We start from the raw sequence: 21,765 nt of genomic DNA, 5'->3' as shown, positions 1-21,765 counted from the left end.
ATATTAGAGGGTGAACGGCAGCACATTGGATCAGTGGTTATCACTGAAGCCTTGCAGCACTGGGATCCTGGGTTCAAATCCCAGCAAGGACAACATCTGCAAGGACTTTGTATGTTCTCCCCGTGTTTGCGTGTGTTTCCTCCTCAGTAAAAAAGCAGCCATAGAGTGTCCGGGAACCTTCCCACACACTTTTCTTAGCCAGGACTGCTTGTCGTCAGGGTTGGACGGTCCCACCAGACAATCCTCTGGTGTGCCTTGTCTTCTACCTCAGGAAAGTTCATGATAGCGCTAACTTTGCAGCTGCTATGGGGCTCTTTAGCAGGTTAGCCCTCAGAATGAAATCCTCTGGTGGGCCCAATGTTTTTCAATCTGAAACAACTTTTCAGTGAGAGGTGTATTTCACCACAGCCATATTCTTTAGCTCGGTGAAAGGACTGGCATAGAGGGAAACCGTATCTACCCCGGCTGTCATTTCTTCGTCACCAGGTTCCGCAAATTGTCACACATGACCATGCCTGGCTGTATGTTCAGCGGTGAGAGCCACAGATCAGGCTGCTGTGCTACAGCTTTCAACAACTCTGCAGATCTGGGTGGTTTGTCAATTAAGCATTAAGCATGTTATCTTCAGCACAGCCTGTTGCCGCTTGGCCAAGGCAGTGCTGCAGTGCTGTCAGCTTGTGACTGATGTGGTCATTTCGGAGATGTAGGAGGAGGTACATGAGCTGAACGATGTGATTACATTGAGGTTAAATTGGTGACACTGTTTTTTATACTAAAGAAAGATCCTATTGTTTTGTTTTTTTTACGTTATTTTTTAAGACAAATGTATTCACCGGGAAATGTCATTTTAACATTCCACAACCTAATCTGGCAATGAGGTGTGTGACACATCATCAGACACATCCTGTTTTATTTATGATGAAGGGACTCTGAAAGTCATAACGCCTATTTTTATAGGGACATCAGACGTCCCTTACTATTCTTAAAAGGCCAGCAGCTGGCTAAGCTTTGTTGTTCCCATTATTAACAAGTGGGTCTCCTTTACTGTTATTGCGTATCCAGTGACTGCAAGGGCTGCCAAAAATTTGGACGCAACCCAATACCGCTTTGAAGAGACATAGAGGAGGGTCTCAGTAAAAAAAATGTTCCCATTATAAAGGAGAGGGTCTCCTATAGTGGTAATGCCCATGCTGTGACTGCAGGGGCTGCCAAAATTTGGGAGAAACCCCATTAACAATTTAAAGACACATAGAGCAGGGCCACAGTAACAAGGTAACATGTTCCCATTAGAAAGGAGAAGGTCTGCTATACAGTTATAGGGTATGCAGTGAGTCCAACGGCTGACCAATTTTAGGAAAAACCCCACTAAGAATTTAAAGACACACAGAGCAGGGCAACAGTAACAAGGTGCGACATGTTCTCATTAGAAAGGAGAGGGTCTGCTATACAGTTATAGGGTATGCAGTGAGTCCAACGACTGACCAAATTTAGGAAAAACCCACTAAGAATTTAAATACAAACGGAGCAGGGCCACAGTAACAAGGTACGACATGTTCCCATTAGAAAGGCGAGGGTCTGCTATACAGTTATAGGGTATGCAGTGAGTCCAACGGCTGACCAATTTTAGGAAAAACCCCACTAAGAATTTAAAGACACACAGAGCAGGGCAACAGTAACAAGGTACGACATGTTCTCATTAGAAAGGAGAGGGTCTGCTATACAGTTATAGGGTATGCAGTGAGTCCAACGACTGACCAATTTTAGGAAAAACCCCACTAAGAATTTAAAGACAAACGGAGCAGGGCCACAGTAACAAGGTACGACATGTTCCCATTAGAAAGGAGAGGGTTTGCTATACAGTTATAGGGTATGCAGTGAGTCCAACGGCTGACCAATTTTAGGAAAAACTCCACTAAGAATTTAAAGACACATAGAGCAGGGCCACAGTAATGACAAATTCCCATTAGAAAGGAGAGAGTCTCCTATAGTGTTGGACTATGCAGTGAATGCAAGGGCTGCCAAAAATTTGGAGGCACTTCAATGATCCTTGGAAGAGACGTGGAGGAGGGCCTCATAAAAAAATGTTCCCTTTAGAAAGGAGCGAGCCTCCTATACTTGTAATGCCCATACACTAAGTGTATGGGCTGAAAAACATTTACCCCTGGGTATACATGAACATACTGTATAAAAAAAATTTTTTACGGGCATCATAAACACCCTTTAAAAAAATTATGTGGGTGTTGCATCACGGACCACGGTCACCCTGGTGATATGGTGGTGGAGGATGAGGAGAAGGAGGAGGACAAGAGCAAATTGCCAAAATCAGGAAGCGTATACCCATGTGTGGGTGTGAAAAGGTGCATGGGAATACACCTCCCAAGAAAAGACACTGGATTTGAGTTTATGTTACGCTGCTATCATTTGGTGGTGTTGAGAAGTCTGGCCCAATCCAGCCCTTGTTCATTTTTAGAAGAGTCAGCCTGTCAGCATTTTCAGTTGACAGGCGGATGCGCTTATCAGCTATAATTCCACCAGCGGCACTAAAAACCCGCTCTGATAGAACGCTGGCGGCAGGGCAGGCCAGGACCTCCATGGCGTAGAGAGCCAGTTCGTTCCACGTATTCAGCTTGGATACCCAATAATTATAAGGCACAGAGGAATCACGGAGGACGTTGGTACGATCGGCAAGGTACTCCCTCAGCATCTTCCCAAACTTTGCACTCCTTGTGAGAGTACCCCGCGCCTCAGGGCCTGTGCGATGGGAGGGTCTGAGAAAACTCTCCCAGAACTTTGACAGTGTTCCCCTGCCTCTGCTGGATTGAAGTTGTGTCTCTCTCGCCTGTACTCCTGTACTTGGTTGTCCAACAAACTGTGCCCTCTGACACCAGCGTTTTCAGATGGGAATTTTTTTAATAGTTCCGCAACAAGGGCCTTCTGTTACAGCCCCATTTTTGTAGAGATGCCCGCCTCAGGAATAAGAGATATAAAGTTCTCCTTGTAGCGTGGGTCTAGAAGTGTCACCAACCAGTAATGACTGTCACCCAAAATTTTGAGAACGCGAGGGTCATGGGAAAGGCAGCGTAACATAAACTCAGCCATGCGTGCCAGACTACTAACAGGCGAGACCTCCGTGTCCTCACCAAGAGGATGACTGACGATGCTCTCCTCCTCCTCCTTCTCCTCTCTGTCCTCTGGCCATCCACGCTGAACAGACGGTATGACAGCTGTGCAGGTAGTACCATCTATAGTGCATGAAACTAGCTCCTGTCCTTCCACCTCCTCCTCCTCTACCTCATTGTCATCCAATCAACATTAGGATGAGATGAGGCTTGGCTGTGTGTAATCACCCTGTATGGTTCCTTGCTCCATCTCATCGTGCTCCGCCTGCAATGCATCCTCTTTGATTGTGAGCAGAGAGCGTTTCAGAAGACAGAGAAGCGGGATGGTGAAGATAATTATGGCGTCATCGCCGCTCACCATCTTGGTGGAGTCCCCAAAGTTTTGGAGGATGGTACAAATGTCTGACATTCATGTCCACTCCTGAGGTCTTATGTGTGGAGTCTGAACTGAATACCGACGGCCTTGTTGATGCTGGTACTCAACAACTGCCCTCTTCTGCTCACAAATCCTTCCCAAAATCTGCAGTGTAGAGTTCCAATGCGTGGGGACATCACACACCAGTCTGTGAGCTGGAAACTGCAAACGCTGCTGAAACTTTGCAAGGGCGGCAGAAGCTGTATCTGACTTTCTAATATGGGCACACAGGCGGCGTCCTTTAACAAGCAGATCCGGGTAGGATTTGAGAAATCGCTGAACCACGAGGTTAAGCACATGGGCCAGGCATGGTACGTGTGTGAGCTCACCTCTCCTCAGAGCCGCCACCAGGTTCCGGCCATTGTCACACATGACCTTGCCTGGCTGTAGGTTCAGCGGTGTGAGCCACAGATCTGCCTGCTCTTTCAGAGCTGTCCACAACTCTTCAGCATTGTGCGGTTTTTCACCTAACCATATTAGCTTCAGCACAGCCTGTTGCCGCTTGGCTGAGGCAGTGCTGCAGTGCTTCCAGCTTGTGACTGATGTGGTCAATTCAGAGATGGAGGCTGAAGAGGAGGAGGAGGCTGAGGAGGATGAGGTGCAAGAGCTGTAGACCGTGGGGGCAACCCTGATTGACCTAGGTCCCGCAATCCTTGGCATCGGGAGGACGTGTTCCATCCTAAGGTCCGACTGGGTCCCGACTTCCACTATGTTAACCCAGTGTCCACAAGCACTTGTCCACTTGTCCATGGTTAGGTGGACTTTACTGGAAACTGCGTTTTTGAGAGCACGGCTAATGTTTTGGGACACGTGCTTGTGTAATGCAGGGACCGCACACTGGGAAAAATAGTGTCGGCTGGGGACAGAGTACCGAGTGACAGCCGCCACCATCAGGTTGCGGAATGCTTCCGTCTCCACGAGCCTAAAAGGCAACATTTCGAGCGCCAGCAGTCGTGAAATGTGAGAATTTAGTAGTGTAGCCTGTGGGGCATTGGCTGCATATTTGCATTTGCGTTCCAAGGACTGGGGTATGGACAACTGAATGCTGCGCTGAGACAAGGACATGGACGTGCTTCCTGATGCTGCTACTTGAGAGTGTGCAACCACAGGTGCAGGGCAGGAGGCATCTTCACATGCACCATGGACAGGGGATTGGCTGGCATGCACAACAGCGGAAGAAGCAATGGTGCCACCCGCAGACACTGTTCCTGGACCCTGGGGTTTTGGCCCACAAAGTCGGGTGCTTTGCTGCCATGTGCCTGATCATGCTGGTGGTGGTCAGGCTGGTCGTTTTCCCACCCCTGCTGATGCTGGCCTGGCAGGTGGTGCAAATGGCCTTTTTGGGGTTATCGGCAGAGTCTTTAAAAACAACCAGACTTGGGAAGACCTAACAGTTGTACTGGCAACTTCCTTCATGTTGGTGTTACGGGGAACGGTTGCCTGCCTTCTGTCTGCGGTCACCACACTGCTTCTTATTGCCTGTTGGGGTGCTCTGTCTCCCTCCCCCTGTGTGCTGTTGTCCTCGCTCTGCATGTCCTCCTGTCAGGTTGGGTCAGTTACTATATCATCCACCACCTCGTCTTCCACTTCCGCACCCTTCCCCCTCCTGACTTTCTGGCAACTGTGTCTCATCATAGTCCACCTCTTGTGACACTTTCCCACCGTCAACTTTGTGTGACCGTGGCTGATAAAATATTTGGGCATCGCTACATGCGATCTCCTCTTGCCCCTCTTCAAGTGGACCAGGCGAAAGGCCCGAATCTATAAATGGAAAAGTGAACAGCTCTTCAGAGTGTCCAAGTGTGGGATCAGTTGTCTCTGGGTACTCGGCATGGTGGGAGGAAGTAGGATCAGGGTGAGGAATATGCAGTCCAGACTCACGGCCACTGAGACTTGACCGTGTGGAAGACAGGGTGGTGGTGGTGGTGGCTAAGTGACTGGAAGCATTATCCGTTATCCAACCAACAACCTTTTGACACTGCTCTGGGTTCAATAGTGGTGTGCTGCGGTCCCCTAGAAATTTGGACAGGAGGGTCAGAAGATGTGGGTGTTTGTTGTGGAACAATTTCGGCTTGCCCACGGCTTTGTCCTCGGCCTCTGCATGCACCATTACCATCAGGTCCAGTTCCCCGTCCCTTGCCACGTGCCTTGCCCATTTTAAATTCAGGACAGTATCTTCCTACAAATGACTGAGTTTGGAGCGAACACTTATATGTGATCCGTGTGATGGAGAAAACAGAGTTTTAAATACCTGGCCTGTAGGTAAGTAGTTTGACCAGCAAACTGCTGTGAATTGCTTCACTGACACACTGAAAGAAATTTTTAATGGAGGCCAGAAATGGCAGTATTTTCTGACAATGTATATGTGAGCCGTGTGACATAGAAAACAGAGTTTTAAATACCTGGCCTGTAGATAAGTAGTTTGAACAGCAAACTGCGGTGAATTGCTTCACTGATACACTAAAGGAAATTTTTAATGGAGGCCAGAAATGGCAGTATTTTCTGACAACGTATATGTGATCCATTTGACGGAGAAAACACAGTTTTAAATAGCTGGATTTCTAGCGCTCTAATACCTGGCTGTATTCTGCAGTGCCAACAAGCAAATGGCGCAGAAAAAACGGTGTTCTCTGGATTGCTTTTTAAGCAAATAATGAGGATTAAGATCCAAAGAAAAGTATTCCTGGCCCCTGAGACCTGGGCCTTTGTATAGAAATATCTAACAGCAGCAGAAGGCAGAATTGGAACGGAGCCTCTTGTGCTTTATATGCACTGCAGTCTGCTATATACACTGCCCGCCTATACACCCAGCCTGCCTGAAATCTCTGCAGATGGATTAGTCCTCAGAAGGACTGTTTGTTAATATGGATATGTTTAATGTACGGTTTTTCTCCCTACACTACCTAATACACAAGCAAATCTGTCCCTGATGCAGCAGCACCACTCTCTACACAAGCAAATGGCGCAGAAAAATGGTGTTCTCTGGATTGCCTTTTAAGCAAATAATGAGGATTAAGATCCAAAGAAAAGTATTCCTGGCCCCTGAGACCTGGGCCTTTGTATAGAAATATCTAATAGCTGCAGAAGGCTAAATTGGAATGGAGCCTCTTGTGCTATATGCACTGTAGTCTGCTATATACACTGCCTGCCTATACTCCCTGACTGCCTGATATCTCTGCAGATGGATTAGTCCTCAGAAGGACTGTTTGTTAAGATGGATATGTGTAATGTACGGTTTTTTCTCCCTACACTACCTAATACACAATTAAGTCTCTCCCTAACGCAGCAGCAGCTCTCCCTACACTGTCTGATCCGGAGTGACTTTGACGAGCATGGCGGCGCCAGGTCTGATATAGACCTGATGACTCTTTGCGGCCAGCCTATCACTGTAATGCCCACAACCAACATGGCTACGGCATTACAATGCATGGCAGGCAATCCCTGCATGTTCATTGGCTCTCTAAAGAGCGCCAAACATGCAGGGAGGGGACCCAAGTTCCCGCCCGAACAACCCAGAAATACTCAGCGAGCGCCGAGCATCTTGAGCAGTGAGATGCTTGGGCGAGCACCGAGCAGTAGCGAGCATGCTCACTCATCACTAGACGTGACCGCTCTGTAGAAATCCTCACCAAGTGTGAGTATCTGAAGGGCGGTCACAGGGGGGTGATAGGGTGGTGATAGGGTGGTGACAGGCCGGTCACCTCCCGGTCAGGTACTCTGATGGGTGCGATCGATGATGACATCTGATTGCCGGTAACAGTGAGAAATGCTGTGATTGGCTGTTCAGAATTGAACAGCCAATCACAGCGATCGTGGTAGCAGGGGGGGCGGCGACACCCCCGAGATGACAGCGCCATCTACCCTGAGGTAATATGGTGCTGTAAATTGAATGCGTACACCGCGACTTCGGTCGCGGGACCGCACTAAAGATCACGCGTAATAATACGTAGCTGGTCCATAAGGCCCAGGGCGCAGCTACATACTATTAAGGGGTTAAAATACTTAAAGGGAATCTGTCAATAGTTTTTTATGCAATCTGAGGACAGCATGAGGTAGGGGTTAAAACACAGAATTCAACAATGCGTCACATGTCAAGCTGTGTGCTGTTGTTTACTTACAATGAAGGATTTATCACCTGGTGATTATCATTGCTCTCTGCCTGCATTATGCTGCTCTCACATGAGGTAGCAAAAGCCTGCTGACAGATTCCCTTTAAGCTCTATGGAGACCATTGACAGGGAAAAATGAATTTACATATAGAGTTGTAGAACGAGCTAAAAAGCTTGTAAAAGAACTTCAACATGACGTTTCAAGGATGGAGCGAGACTGCCATCTACTGGCCAGAGACAGTCAAGCGGAACCAAAATATACAAAGGAAGTTGCAGGGAGGGCAGATTCAGAGGCTGGACCCGATCAGGTGACTTCCAGGAAGGAGTTCAGAGAGATAAGAGGCCAGCGCGCCAAACCTGAGGGGTCTTTGGCGCCAAGCAGCAGAGAGGAGCAGACGTGCTCCCTGCGTCCTGAGAAACTCCGCGTGACAGGCCAAATCCAGAGGCCTGAGAGGTGCTCCAGCCGGGCACCGGTAAAAGAGCTCCGGATCCCTCACAGTTGTGACTCGAGTGCTGTGCCTGCTGAGGATACTAGGAACCTGATCGCGGTGCTGAGTGAGTTCGCGGAACCCGACGTCGGCCGCCGACAGACGAGGCCTGGACCCCCCTATCGAAGGCTCGAGAGACTGCCCCCAACAGCCAAACAGAGAGGAGCTGCATACGTGAGCAGGGCCATCACTTCCACTGCTCACCCACGGTACCGGGGACAATTGGGTTTAAGTACTCAGGTTGGGAGGGGGACGGTTGGGGCTAAAGTAGCACAACGTGATTTAATTGAATTCATCCGGAAAGAGACTCACGGCCTAGTGGCAATAACCGGTGACCCCCGCTAGGGCCAAATTCACGGTTAAAGAACTTGTGTGGTGCTTCTCATGCTTGAGGGCATCACCTTACTTTAAGAGACTGCGCCTTATTTTAAGAGACTGCGCCTAACTTTGAGAAATTTCGTATTTTTCTGATATTTCAAACCACTGTTCATTACCCTTGTTGCTAATCCCTTGTTTCAGTATACCTGTTGTATAAAACTGTTTACAAACATCTCTGACTGTTCTCGCCTTGTGTCTCTGTGCGTTGCATTCCGGTACCTGCATTACAGAGTGAGGAAAATAATATTTGATACACTGCCGATTTTGAACGTTTTCCCACCTACAAAGAATGGAGAGGTCTGTAATTTTTACCGTAGGTATACTTCAACTATAAGAGACAGAATCTTAAAAAAAAATCCAGAAAATCACATTGTATGATTTTTACATAATTCATTTACATTTTATTGCATGAAATAAGTATTTGATACAATAGAAAAACAAAGCTTAATATTTGGTGCAGAAACCTTTGTATGTAATTACAGAGGTCAGACGCTTCCTGTAGTTCTCCATACCGATCTCCAAATCTTTCAGGTTTCGGGGCTGTCGCTGGGCAACATTGAGTTTCATCTTCCTCCAAAGATTTTCTATTGGGTTCAGGTCTGGAGACTGGCTAGGCCACTCCAGGACCTTGAAATGCTTCTTACCGAGCCACTCTTTAGTTGTCCTGGCTGTGTGTTTTGGTTCATTGTCATGCTGGAAGACCACGACCCATCTTCAATGCTCTTACTGAGGGAAGGAGGTTGTTTTTCAAATTCTTGCGACACAAGACCCCATTCCTCCTCCCTTCAATATGATGCAGTCGTCTGGTCCCCTTTGCAGAAAAGCACCCCCAAAGTATGATGTTTCCCCCACAATGCATCACTGTTGGGACAGTGTTATTAAGGTTGTACTCATCCTTGTTCTTCCTCCAAACTCGGCAAGTGGAGTTGATACCAAAAAGTTCTATTTTGGTCTCGCCTGACCACATGACCTTCTCCCTTGCCTCCTCTGGATCATTCAGATGGTCATTGGAAAATTTCAAATGGGCCTGGACATGTGCTGGCATGAGCAGGGGACCTTGCGTGCCCAGCAGGATCTTAATCCATGACGGCGTAGTGTGTAACTAATGGTAATGTTTGTGATTGTGGTCCCAGCTCTGTTCAGGTCATTGACCGGGTCCTCCCATTTAGTTCTGCAGTGATTCCTGACCTTTCTCAAAATCATCCTTACCCCACGAGGCACGATTTTGCATGAAGCCCCAGACCGAGGAAGATTGACAGTCACTTTGTGTTTCTTCCATTTTCTAATAATTGTACCTACAGTTGTTGTCTTCTCACCAAGCTGCTTGCCTATTGTCCTGTAGCCCATCCCAGCCTTGTGCAGGTCTACAATTTTCTCCTTGGTGTCCTTAGACAGCTTTTTGGTCTTGGCCATGGTGGAGAGGTTGGAGTGTGATTGATTGAGAGTGTGGACAGGTGTCTTTTAAACAGGTAACAAGTTCAAGCAGGTGCAATTAGTACAGGTAATGAGTGCAGAGTAGGAGGGCTTCTTAAAGAAAAACTAACAGGTCTGTGAGAGCCAGAATTCTTGCTGGTTGGTAGTTGATCAAATGCTTATTTCATGACATAAAATGCAATTTAATTATGTAAAAATCATACAATGTGATTTTCTGTGTTTTATTTTTAGATTCTCTCTCTCACAGGTGAAGTGTACCTACCATAAAAATTACAGACCTCTCCATTCTTTGTTGGTGGGAAAACTTGCGAAATCGGCAGTGTATCAAATACTTATTTTCCCCACTGGTTACCTTTAGTTGATAAAATTGCATACATTTTCAGTGGGCAGTCTTCATTCTTTCAGTCATTTTCAGTCTATCTAATATTCATTTTGCAGGCTAATCCAAGTTTAAGCTTTTTTTGCTTGTGGGTGTATTTCTCTCAGTAATATAGAGTGGATATAAGCTGTGTGTGTATATCTAAGTTGCTACTGCCTTATCCAGCTCAAATATCAGCACAGCTTCTATCCTGCACTGATTTCCACTTAATGGCTTTTCATCATTATCAATAACGTGTTTTCTCTACCCTTCCTAAGACTAAAGCTGCTTTCTCCTTTCTCCACGATGTGAAAATCTGTGTATAACCTCTTCCCTGCTGATATCGCTAATGCTACAAAAAAGGAAGGTGAGACCTGTTAGAGCACGGATGGATTTGTAATATTTTTGAAAAACACTCAGCTAAGTAGCTAGTAGGGATGAGCGGACCCCTGGAAGTTCGGGTTATGGTACTCGACCCAAACTTTATTCCTAAGGTACCAGAACTGTACCCGAACTCGAACCAGAATCCCAACCCCATTGAAAACAATGGTGACCCGAACTTTGGGTCTGGGTAATAAAAAAAATCTCTCTCATTTGTCATCCATGTGCAATCTGTATACAATCTGTTTTTTTTATAGCAGCAATTATTAATCATTTACAAGACCATTTACAGCTTTCTATGTTACAGAATTGCAATTCATCCATAAAAAAACAAATACTTTTCTGTGGCTCAGTATTGCATCTATAGACTTGAATGGGTGAACATCATCCGATTATGGAAGAAACTAAGGTATGTGTAATTTTTTTCACACAAAGATTTGGTCAGTGCAAAAAATCGCTCATCTGCACTGCCCCATTGAATAACATTGAGTGTTGTCCGTGTTTTTTAACAGACAACACCGGACTGAAAATATGGTCTTGTGAACCTACCCAAATACTGATGTGAAATACTGACCAAAATACTGACATGTAAAAGTGGTCTAATGAATCGTATGGGTATGTGCAAATAGACTCTTATAGACACTAGGATACTCGCATAGTTTTTGAAACAGAAGACACTTCAGCAAAATGTCAGCAGTGTTTTTCCTGAAGACTCTTCTTTGACGTCTGCTTTGTCATTTTTTTTAAATCATATGTATATTATAACAGTGGGTTCAAAGTGGAAGCCATCTGAAGAATGGTCAGGTCACTTCTTTTAGCCACTTCACTGCTTTCAAAGCCTAAAGCAAATAAAAGAAGTTTAAAAAGACAGAACATGAGCACAGCAAGTAATTTTGACATTACTGTGCATATGTTAGCCTGAAAATTATCAGCCTTAATATCAGCCCTAAGTGCTAAATGGCTTAATTAGCTTAGTATTTTTATATGAATTCAGAATTGAAATGTCCTAAACTTTGTGGAAAGGAAATATTTAAATGCTTTTTTTAAGTATAAGATCTATTGCAGCTGTAAGTTTAGTTTTGCGGACCATGGGAAGTTTGGATGTTGCAACTGAAATCCACAGGGTAAATCATGTCTTAAGATTGGATACCATACTCCTACCTCAATGAAGCCATACAGTTGGAAAAAAAAATCCCTATATTCAAAAACCCTTACAATAAAATGATAGTTATCTCCTGGAACATTTTGTCTAATTTCTCATTAACCATAATTAAGAAATAATAAAAAGCACTTAAGTGTTAATGTTACCCATCACAGTAGTATTCACTGCTAATAGGTGAGCCCATAATTTCTATCATTTCTCCAGAGCTATCTTTATTTATATTGACATCTGACTACTTTTGATCTGGAGTTCTGTGGCTTGTTATATTTCATGACCAATGCTCATTTTCCTTTAATATAATCGGTAGTGGAAGCAACAGCTCAAAACAGTAGCAGTCAAGTAATTCTTATAATTCAGAGTCGTTCTCAGGCGTTCTTTGGGCCATTTAGTAGTTGAAATGCAGATTAATTAACAGTTTTACGATATCTGGATTTCCATAAGAAGGCACTTTCTGACGGGATTTAAACTGCATTAGAAGAGATTAAGAAAGACTAAAATGAAGAATAAGGAGTACTGTGATCTGTTCTCCTTGGATTCAGCAATAAGTAAAGCAAAGACATGTAATTTGCTGTCTAGCTGTGTAATGCTTACAATAAAATATAAAAAGGGTCCCAGGAGCTCCACACATACATGTACCCATTGAACTGTTTAATAAAACCCACCAGTCACTTCCATATTCCCAGTGGCTATATTCTGACACGTCTGTAGATGACAGGTTAGTGGAGGTAATTAGAAGGACGTTATTGCCGTGAAATTTAGAGTGAGCATAAGATATACAGAGACTTTTCAAACAGTACCATTAAATTGAATGGCAGCGTTAGGATGCTAGAGACCTGATGATCACTGATAGCATTTTAGAGCATATTGAACATTTGGGAATTTAAGTACTGAAAACTCATTTCATTTTAAGGTACATATGTGTGTTTCCTGTGCTTACTCCTTTCAGTTATAGCGTATTTAATTACAACTCCATGAGGTTACGCTTGGCTTTTTGCACTTTAACCATTGGACAGAAGTATCAGATATTATATGGTTGATATTTGTGTTTTGCTAGGAACAATGAGTTTTTAGTTTCATTTTATCAACCCAATTAAATAACCTGTGATTGATTAAAATGATAATACCATTGTATTTTGACCAGTTTTCCAGGAGGTTAAATAATTACCAAATTCATTTATTTATTTTTTGTTATGTTTTACTACTTTTGTGCAATAAAATCATTTTCCCCCTGTCATAACCTTTACATTTTTCTTATGACATTTGTTTTTTATGCAAGACAAATTGTAGTGTTCATTGATATTTTTAGGGGACACAGGTTGCAAAAACTGGCGTAAAACACTGTGAAAGGTCGCAATTTTTTTTAGCATTTTCACTCTAGTATGAAATAGCTTCCCCAAAATGGGTGGTGCTGGGGGCGGAGAGTGACTAAGGCCACGTGTCAAATTCATCAAAAGCGTTTTGTACACCAGAAATGTTACTCCAGTCTGCGACTGGAGTAATATTTCTGGTGAGGTGCATGCCATTGAAAAAATTATCCAAATTCATTAAGTGGCATATGCTTTGTAATGAATTCAGTGCATCCTATTCCTGCGAGTCCTTCACTAAGGCTGGCATGCCCCATAAGATCTTTATTTAACTTTTTTATGGGGCGTTCACCACCTTTTTTTGACCCAATAAAGGACCTTGTCCTGTGATCCTCTGATTGGTTTAATAAAAGATTGCAATGCTACTCTATTGCAATGTAATATGCATGCTATTGGAGTCCCTTGGCTGCAATGGAAACTCATCTGTACCCCACTACTGAGGAAGCTGTCAGCTGTATAAAGCAGTCAACACTTGCAAATGATGGTGCAGGCACCACTCCTGGGCTCACACTATCACTGTGCCACCTTGACAAAGCAATAAGAGGTAAGGAGAATTATATATATATATATATATAAATATATATGTAAATATATATATATATATATATATATATACAGTACAGACCAAAAGTTTGGACACACCTTCTCATTTAAAGAATTTTCTGTATTTTCATGACTTTGAAAATTGTACATTCACACTGAAGGCATCAAAACTATGAATTAACACATGTGGAATTATATACTTAACAAAAAAGTGTGAAACAACTGAAAATAAGTCTTATATTCTAGGTTATTCAAAGTAGCCACCTTTTGCTTTGATGATTGCTTTGCACACTCTTGGCATTCTCTTGATGAGCTTCAAGAAGTAGTCACCGGAAATGGTCTTCCAACAATGGGAAGGAGTTCCCAGAGAGCTGACATGAACTCACCTCATGTACGTCACTGACAGCGTGGGAAAATTCTCACAATGAAGCGCTGAGTGCAGGAGAATTTTCCCACGCTGTCAGTGACGTGCATGAGGTGAGCTGAGTTCATTGGACATGACCTCGGCTCATCTGGATGCGGTCACAGCCAGACACTTAGGAGCGCAAGCATGCCTGCGCTTCTCAGTGTCTGTGGGATGACAGGCTGGATGGCAGCTTTCTGCTGCGGTCCAGCCTGTCATCTCGATGTAGCAGAGCTGAAGCTGTCCTGGGAACTAAAATTACGGGGACCCCCACGCCAATTTTTTTTTTAAGAAATCCTTTATTTTAACACTAAATGACAAGTACAGTGACCAACACTGTCACTGTACTTCTTATATATGTGACTGACATGTTTCTATCTATCTAATCTATGTGTGATGCTCTATCTTTCTGTTCTAAATTGTCGGGTACTGCTGCTGAATTGCCGGCCGGCTTTTTTAAAGAGACGGTGCATAAAAACACTAATATTTTTTTTAATAAATCCTTTACACTAAATGACAAGTACAGTAACCAACACTGTCACTGTACTTCTTATATATGTGACTGACATGTTTCTATCTATCTAATCTATGTGTGATGCTCTATTCCTTCTTGTCTAAATTGTCGGGTACCGGTGTATGCCGCTGCTGAATTGCCGGCCGGCTTTTTTAAAGAGAGCGTCTTCTGAGCAGTTTGTCAGCTTTTGGACACCTTTGAAGGTGTTTTCTATGTGTTTCTATGTGTTTTTGTTTGCCTGCCATTGGTTTTAACGGTTTTCGACGGTGTTCTAAGGTGTTCGACGAACAGTTCGACGAACAGTTCCTCGAACATCCCGGTGTTCGACGAACCGAACCCGAACACTATGGGGGTGGCTCAACACTAGTCATACGAGCATACAGATGAATATGTAAGCAGAGCACCAGATAAAGCTCCCCCCACAGGCCACCCCGAAGCACGAGCATATCATTATGTCCAAACTGAAACTAAAGATTACACAAGAACCACAGGACGGATTTCATCAACCAAGATAACATATTAGTCAGTGTAACGGCGCCAACCTGACAATGTATGTAGCACAATCCTGCTGACAGGTGCACTTTAACACTGAGATCTAAGGGGTAACATTTCTCCTTGTGGAGAGTGACAAGCCAGATCTAGCATGTCAGAGTGAGGAAACTTATATACACCAGTAGGATTGATACTTTCATTAGGTGGCACTTGAGTTATAGTCCTCTTCCTCTCTTAAGAGGCAATTTGCATATTTAATTTCCCAGAGGAGCAAGCATGGTGTATATAAGTCTCCTCAGTCTGACATGCAAGGACTAGCTTGTCATTCTCTACAAGGAGAATTGTTACCCCTTAGATTACAGTCTTAAGACTCTCATCTAGATAAATTAGATCTCATACTTTTCACTGATGAGAGCCAATACCCTGAAACACTGTGTCTGCAAATTGAGATTCCCATTTGGCTTTTATGCTAAGTCATATATCAAAGCTGGACAAAGGGTCGATATTGACTTTTAGGATTGCTACTTCCAGTAGGTGGCATTAGAGTTCTAGTCCTCTTCCTCTCTAGAGAAAGTATATGTTTGGTTACCTAATGTATCTAAGCTAACCAATAAGAAAAATTTGAGAGTCCTCAGTGGTTGATACTAGTGTTGAGCGAGTATGTTCTATTAACCCTTTTGCCGAATATGCTCGGGCCAAGCTCCGAGAATTTATAGCTGCTCGGTGATATGGTTGAATCACTCCGATGTGCATGATTTGCAACTGTTTGACAGTTTTATTACATGGGAGGAATGTCTATTTCTTACACATTCCTCACATGTAATAAAGCTGTAAAACAGTTGCAAATCATGCACACAGGAGCGATTTAACCTTATCACCGAGCCGCTGTAAATACTCGGAGCTCGGCCCGAGCATACTCGGACAGAACATGCTCGCTCAACCCTAGTTGATACCTTTTAATGGCTAACTGCAAAAATGATAACAAATAGCAAGCTTTCAAGACTACTCAGATCTCTTCATTAGAGTTTGTTATGGGTCAGGGTGGTGGAACCTCTGTGCCGCGGTGCAAGGTGGGACCCAGAGGGGCGTAACTAAGTATCAACTCAGACCGACCCTGGTCATACGGCGGCTAACGACTCCGTGACCAGGGAGGGACCGAGCAGAGGGACCAGGTGCTACTCTGGGGATGACCTTGTAAGAGAGCAGGTGGCTCCCACGGGTCAAATGACTGGGACTGACCGGTATAGCGGATGGGCACAACAAGCAGGCAGAAGTCTCTGGGTTAGTAGACGGGTGGTCATGGCACGTGATGGCTGAGCAGGCTGAAGTCTCTAGGTTAGCAGACGGGTGGTCACGGCAAGTGACAGCAGGAGCCTCCAGGTAGGCTATCAGGTGGTCACGGCAGGTGACGGCCAAGCAGGCTGAAGTCTCTAGGTTAGCAGACGGGTGGTCACGGCACGTGATGGCGAGCAGGCTGACGTCTCTAGGTTAGCAGACGGGTGGTCACGGCAAGTGACAGCAGGAGCCTCCAGGTAGGCTATCAGGTGGTCACGGTAAGTGACGGCCAAGCAGGCTGAAGTCTCTAGGTTAGCAGACGGGTGGTCACGGCAAGTGACAGCAGGAGCCTCCAGGTAGGCTATCAGGTGGTCACGGCAAGTGACGGCCAAGCAGGCTGAAGTCTCTAGGTAGCAGGCAGGTGGCCACGGCAAGTGACAGCAGAGCCTCCAGGTAGGCTGGCAGGTAACAGGCGGGTAACAGGCGAGTGCTCCCAGGTGAGCGGGCTAGCAGGCACGGGAGGTAGCAGGCAGGTAACTGGCAGGTTTTTCCTGGTAAGCAGGCAGACTTGCCCATAGACAGACTGGCGGGTAGAACGGAAGACAGACTGTCGGGCTGGAGAGTAGTCAGACTGGCTGACTGGAACAGTAGTCAGGCTGGCAACTGGACCTGAGGGCTGAAGCAGAGATAAGTATACTGTGCATCAACTATTGCTCGGGCACCTCCATTTTGGAGGAGGTGCCTTATATATGGGAGGTCCTCCGGCTATTGGCCGGGGACTCCTTAGGACGGTGCGCGCGGCTCCTTTAAGAGAGAGGGAGCGTGCGCGCGCACGCCCTAAGCACAGTGCCCGGGAAGCTGCGCGCGCTGGCAGCAGCAGGAAGAGGAGCGCGGGAGGAGAGAGGGGAGCGGGGAGATGAGAGGGACGGCGTCTCTGCCTGGCAGGGGGCAGAGACGCCGATGCTACAGTACCCCCCCTTTACGCCCCCTCTTTTTTAGGCCAGTCAAAATTTTTTCTAGGAGAAGCGGGGCATGGATGTTCTCCCTGGGTTCAAAAGTTCTCTCCTTTGGACCAAACCCCTTCCAATCCACCAGAAAAAAGGTTTTCCCCCTTGCCCTTTTGGTGGCCAGAATATTCTCTACCTCAAAAATGTCCTCAGCGGAAACCGGAGCAGGGGAGGAACTTGGATTGTAGGAAAAAGAATTAAAGACAACAGGTTTGAGGAGAGATACGTGGAAGGAGTTGGGAATCCGTAAGGTGGCTGGAAGTTTTAGCTTGTAGGCCACTTTATTGATCTGTTTGAGGACTTCAAAAGGACCGATGAACCGAGGGCCCAACTTGTAGGAAGGTATTTTGAGCCGAACGTGTTTGGAGGAGAGCCAAACCTTGTCTCCCGGACGGAATTGAGGCGGATCCAGACGTCTCTTGTCAGCATGTCTCTTCATCCGCTCGGAGGACCGAAGAAGTGCGGACCTAGCACTCTCCCAAATGGTGGAAAACTCGCTGACCAGAGACTCCGCGGCAGGGTTGTCCACAAAAGCGGAGATGGGAAACGGAATCCGGGGATGTTGACCATAGACTATAAAGAATGGAGACTTAGAAGATGATTCGCTCTCATGGTTATTGTAGGAGAACTCGGCCCATGGCAAGAGATCCACCCAATCAGTATGGTGAGCGTTAACAAAGTGCCGGAGGTAGCAGGTAAGGATCTGGTTGATCCGCTCCACTTGACCGTTGGACTGTGGATGGTAAGCGGAGGAGAAATCCAGGGTGACATCCAGCAGCTTACACGTAGCTCTCCAGAAACGTGAGTTGAACTGAACCCCTCGATCCGACACGATGTGGAGGGGTAGGCCATGGAGACGGAAGATGTGAAGGAAGAAGTCCTTAGCTAGCTCTGATGCAGACGGGAGACCAGGCAGAGGGATGAAGTGGGCCATTTTAGAGAAGCGGTCGGCGACCACCCAAATGACAGTACAACCGGCAGAGACAGGGAGGTCTGTGATAAAGTCCATAGCAATGTGTTGCCACGGGGCAGCAGGTACGGGAAGAGGCAGGACATGACCGGCTGGTAGATGTCTGGGAACTTTGTTGCGGGCACAGGACAAACAGGCTGAGACGAAGTCTACCACATCCTTGCGCAGGGTAGGCCACCAGTAATGCCGGGTGATGAGCAGGAAGGTCTTCTTTTGGCCAGCATGGCCGGCTAGTTTAGATGAATGACCCCAGCGAAGAACCTTCTCACGATCAGGTACTGCTACAAACGTCTTACCGGGTGGAAGATGAGTCAGATCCAAGGGGGCCACCTTCATCACCTTGGAGGGATCGATGATGTGCATCGGCTCCTCCTCTTGATCGGAGGACAGGAAGGATCGGGACAAGGCGTCGGCTTTGACATTCTTGTCCACCGGGCGGAAATGTAGAACGAAGTTGAAGTGGGCGAAGAACAAAGACCACTGGGCCTGACGCGGATTGAGTCTTTGGGCATTTTGGAGATATGCCAGATTTTTGTGATCCGCATAGATGATCACCGGGTATAGAGCCCCTTCAAGCAGGTAGCGCCACTCCTCCAGCGCCAATTTAATGGCTAACAATTCTAGGTCTCCAATGGAGTAGTTGCGCTCAGACGAGGAGAAGAGTTGGGAGAAGTAGCCGCAGGTTACCATTCTCCCGGAAGAAGACTTTTGGGTGAGCACCGCTCCGGCTCCGGAGGAGGAAGCATCAACCTCCAGGTAGAATTGTTTGTTGCAGTCCGGACGGTGCAGTACCGGGGCAGAGGAGAAGGCTTGCTTTAAGGAGAGGAAGGCCTCCTCAGCTTCGGGCGGCCATACCTTAGGATTTGCTCCCTTACGGGTGAGCGCAGATATGGGGGCAGTCCGGGAAGAGAAGTGCGGAATGAAGAGACGATAGTAGTTGGCGAAGCCCAGGAATCGCTGAATCGCCTTCAACCCCTCCGGACGGGGCCACTTTAGGACAGCAGAGAGCTTCTCGGGATCCATTCGTAAGCCTGTCTGGGAGATAACGTAGCCCAGGAATGGAAGAGAGGTCTGCTTGAATAGGCACTTCTCGTATTTTGCATAGAGGTGGTTCTGCCTGAGCCTAAGCAGGACCTGACGAACATCCCTCCGGTGTGTAGGAAGATCCGGAGAGAAGTCCAAGATATCGTCCAGGTATACCACCACGCAGGACCAAAGAAGATCACGGAAGATGTCATTGACCAATTCTTGGAAGACAGCGGGAGCAATGCAGAGACCGAAGGGCATCACACGGTATTCATAGTGACCGTCCCGGGTATTGAATGCCGTCTTCCACTCGTCTCCTTGACGGATTCGGACCAGTTTATACGCTCCACGTAGATCCAGCTTGGAGAAGATCCTGGCGCACTTAAGGCGATCAAACAACTCGGAGATGAGCGGCAGGGGATATTTGTTTTTTACCGTGATCTGATTGAGTCCTCTATAATCAATACAGGGGCGTAGCGAGCCATCCTTCTTCTTGACAAAGAAGAATCCGGCTCCAGCCGGGGAGGTAGATTTCCGGATGAATCCCCAAGCCAGATTCTCCTCTATGTACTCAGACATGGCCCGGGATTCGGCCGCCGACAACGGGTAAATACGCCCACGGGGTGGAGTGGCGCCAGGTTCCGGGTCGATCGGGCAATCATATGGCCTATGAGGTGGCAGTGTCTGTTCCTTTTTACCGAAGACATCCACGTAGGACCAGTAAGGAGCCGGTAGACCGGATAAATTAGCTGGAGTAGGTGGTGGACGAGTCGGGCGAACCGGAACCAGGCAGGTCCTATGGCAGTCCTGCCCCCACCGGAGTACTTCACCGGATTGCCAGTTCAGCACGGGCTCATGTATCTGGAGCCAGGGTAGACCTAGCAATAGGGAATGAGAGAGTCCGGACAGCACATTTGAAGGAGATTTTCTCTGAGTGCAGCATTCCCACCTGCAGGGTAAGGGGCTCAGTGACAAGCAGGATGGTCACCGGAAGGAGTCTTCCATCCACGGAGGCGACGGACAATGGTTCAGCCAGAGGTTTGGTTGGAATTCGGTATCTCTCTACCAGGGACTGGGGAATGAGGTTTCCAGCAGCTCCAGAATCCAGATGAGAAATTTCAAAGAGACGGTTCTCTCCCCAGGAGATAGAGACAGACAAAGTCAGGGATGGAGAGGGCTTACTCTTGCCTAGGACGACCTCTCCGAGCGGTCCTAGACACTTGAAGATTCTTGGTCTCTCCGGGCAGGAACGGATCAGGTGCTCTTTACTGCCACAATAGAAACAGCTCCCCTCGGCTCGACGTGACTCTTGGCGAGATTTGAATATCTTGGTCTGTTCGATCTGCATGGGTTCAGGCGAGTGCGCCCGGGGAGTGACTGGTTGAGAGGCAGGTCTCTGGAAAGTGGAAGCAAGGCGGGGGAGCTTTCTCTCCCGGGTGGTCTCTTTGGTGCGTTCTTGGAACCAGATGTCAATCCAGATAGCGAGTGACACCAGGTCATCCAGAGTGGTAGGAATGTCCCGACCGGCTAGCTCGTCCTTAATCCGAGCGGAAAGACCCTCCCAGAAGACAGACACTAGAGCCTCGTTATCCCAGGCAAGCTCAGAAGCGAGGATACGAAACCGTATGGCATATTGGCCCACGGTGAGACTCCCTTGGCGGAGACGTAGCAGAGAGGAGGCTGAAGAGGTTTTTCACCCTGGTTCATCGAAGACTTTCCGGAAAGGAGCAAGGAAAGACGACAGGTTGGACACCAGAGGATCCCCTCTCTCCCACAGTGGATTTAGCCATGCCAGTGCTTCCCCAGTGAGATGGGACATGATTAAGGCCACTTTGGCCCGGTCGGAGATGAACTAATGTGCCAAAAGTTCAAAGTGCAGGGTGCACTGGTTTATGAAACCTCGAGCCAAGGCGGGGTTGCCGGCAAAACGTGGAGGTGCCGAGAGCCGGGGTCCATAGCTGGATGCCATAATAGGACTAGGTTGTGGTGCCGCGGAAGCAGGTGCTGCCTGACCAGAGATGGGCACAGACGGACCGGTCAATGCCCCTAGGCGACAGTTTAACAGACCGCAGGAAGGACAGGACCGACTCCTGTTGAGTCCTCTGACGTAAGACCTCCTGGTGCAGGTCGAAGATTGCGGGGGTCTGGGGGCCACCGGGTTCCATGGCCCGAGCAAACTGTTACGGGTCAGGGTGGTGGAACCTCTGTGCCGCGGTGCAAGGAGGGACCCAGAGGGGCGTAACTAAGTATCAACTCAGACCGACCCTGGTCGTACGGCGGCTAACGACTCCGTGACCAGGGAGGGACCGAGCAGAGGGACCAGGTGC

Source organism: Phyllobates terribilis, unplaced genomic scaffold (assembly GCF_046119375.1).
Source record: "Phyllobates terribilis strain yellow unplaced genomic scaffold, ASM4611937v1 Scaffold_1__5_contigs__length_1240528914, whole genome shotgun sequence".
NCBI classification, from domain to species: Eukaryota; Metazoa; Chordata; class Amphibia; order Anura; family Dendrobatidae; genus Phyllobates; species Phyllobates terribilis.
Note: the sequence above shows the minus strand (reverse complement) of the source record.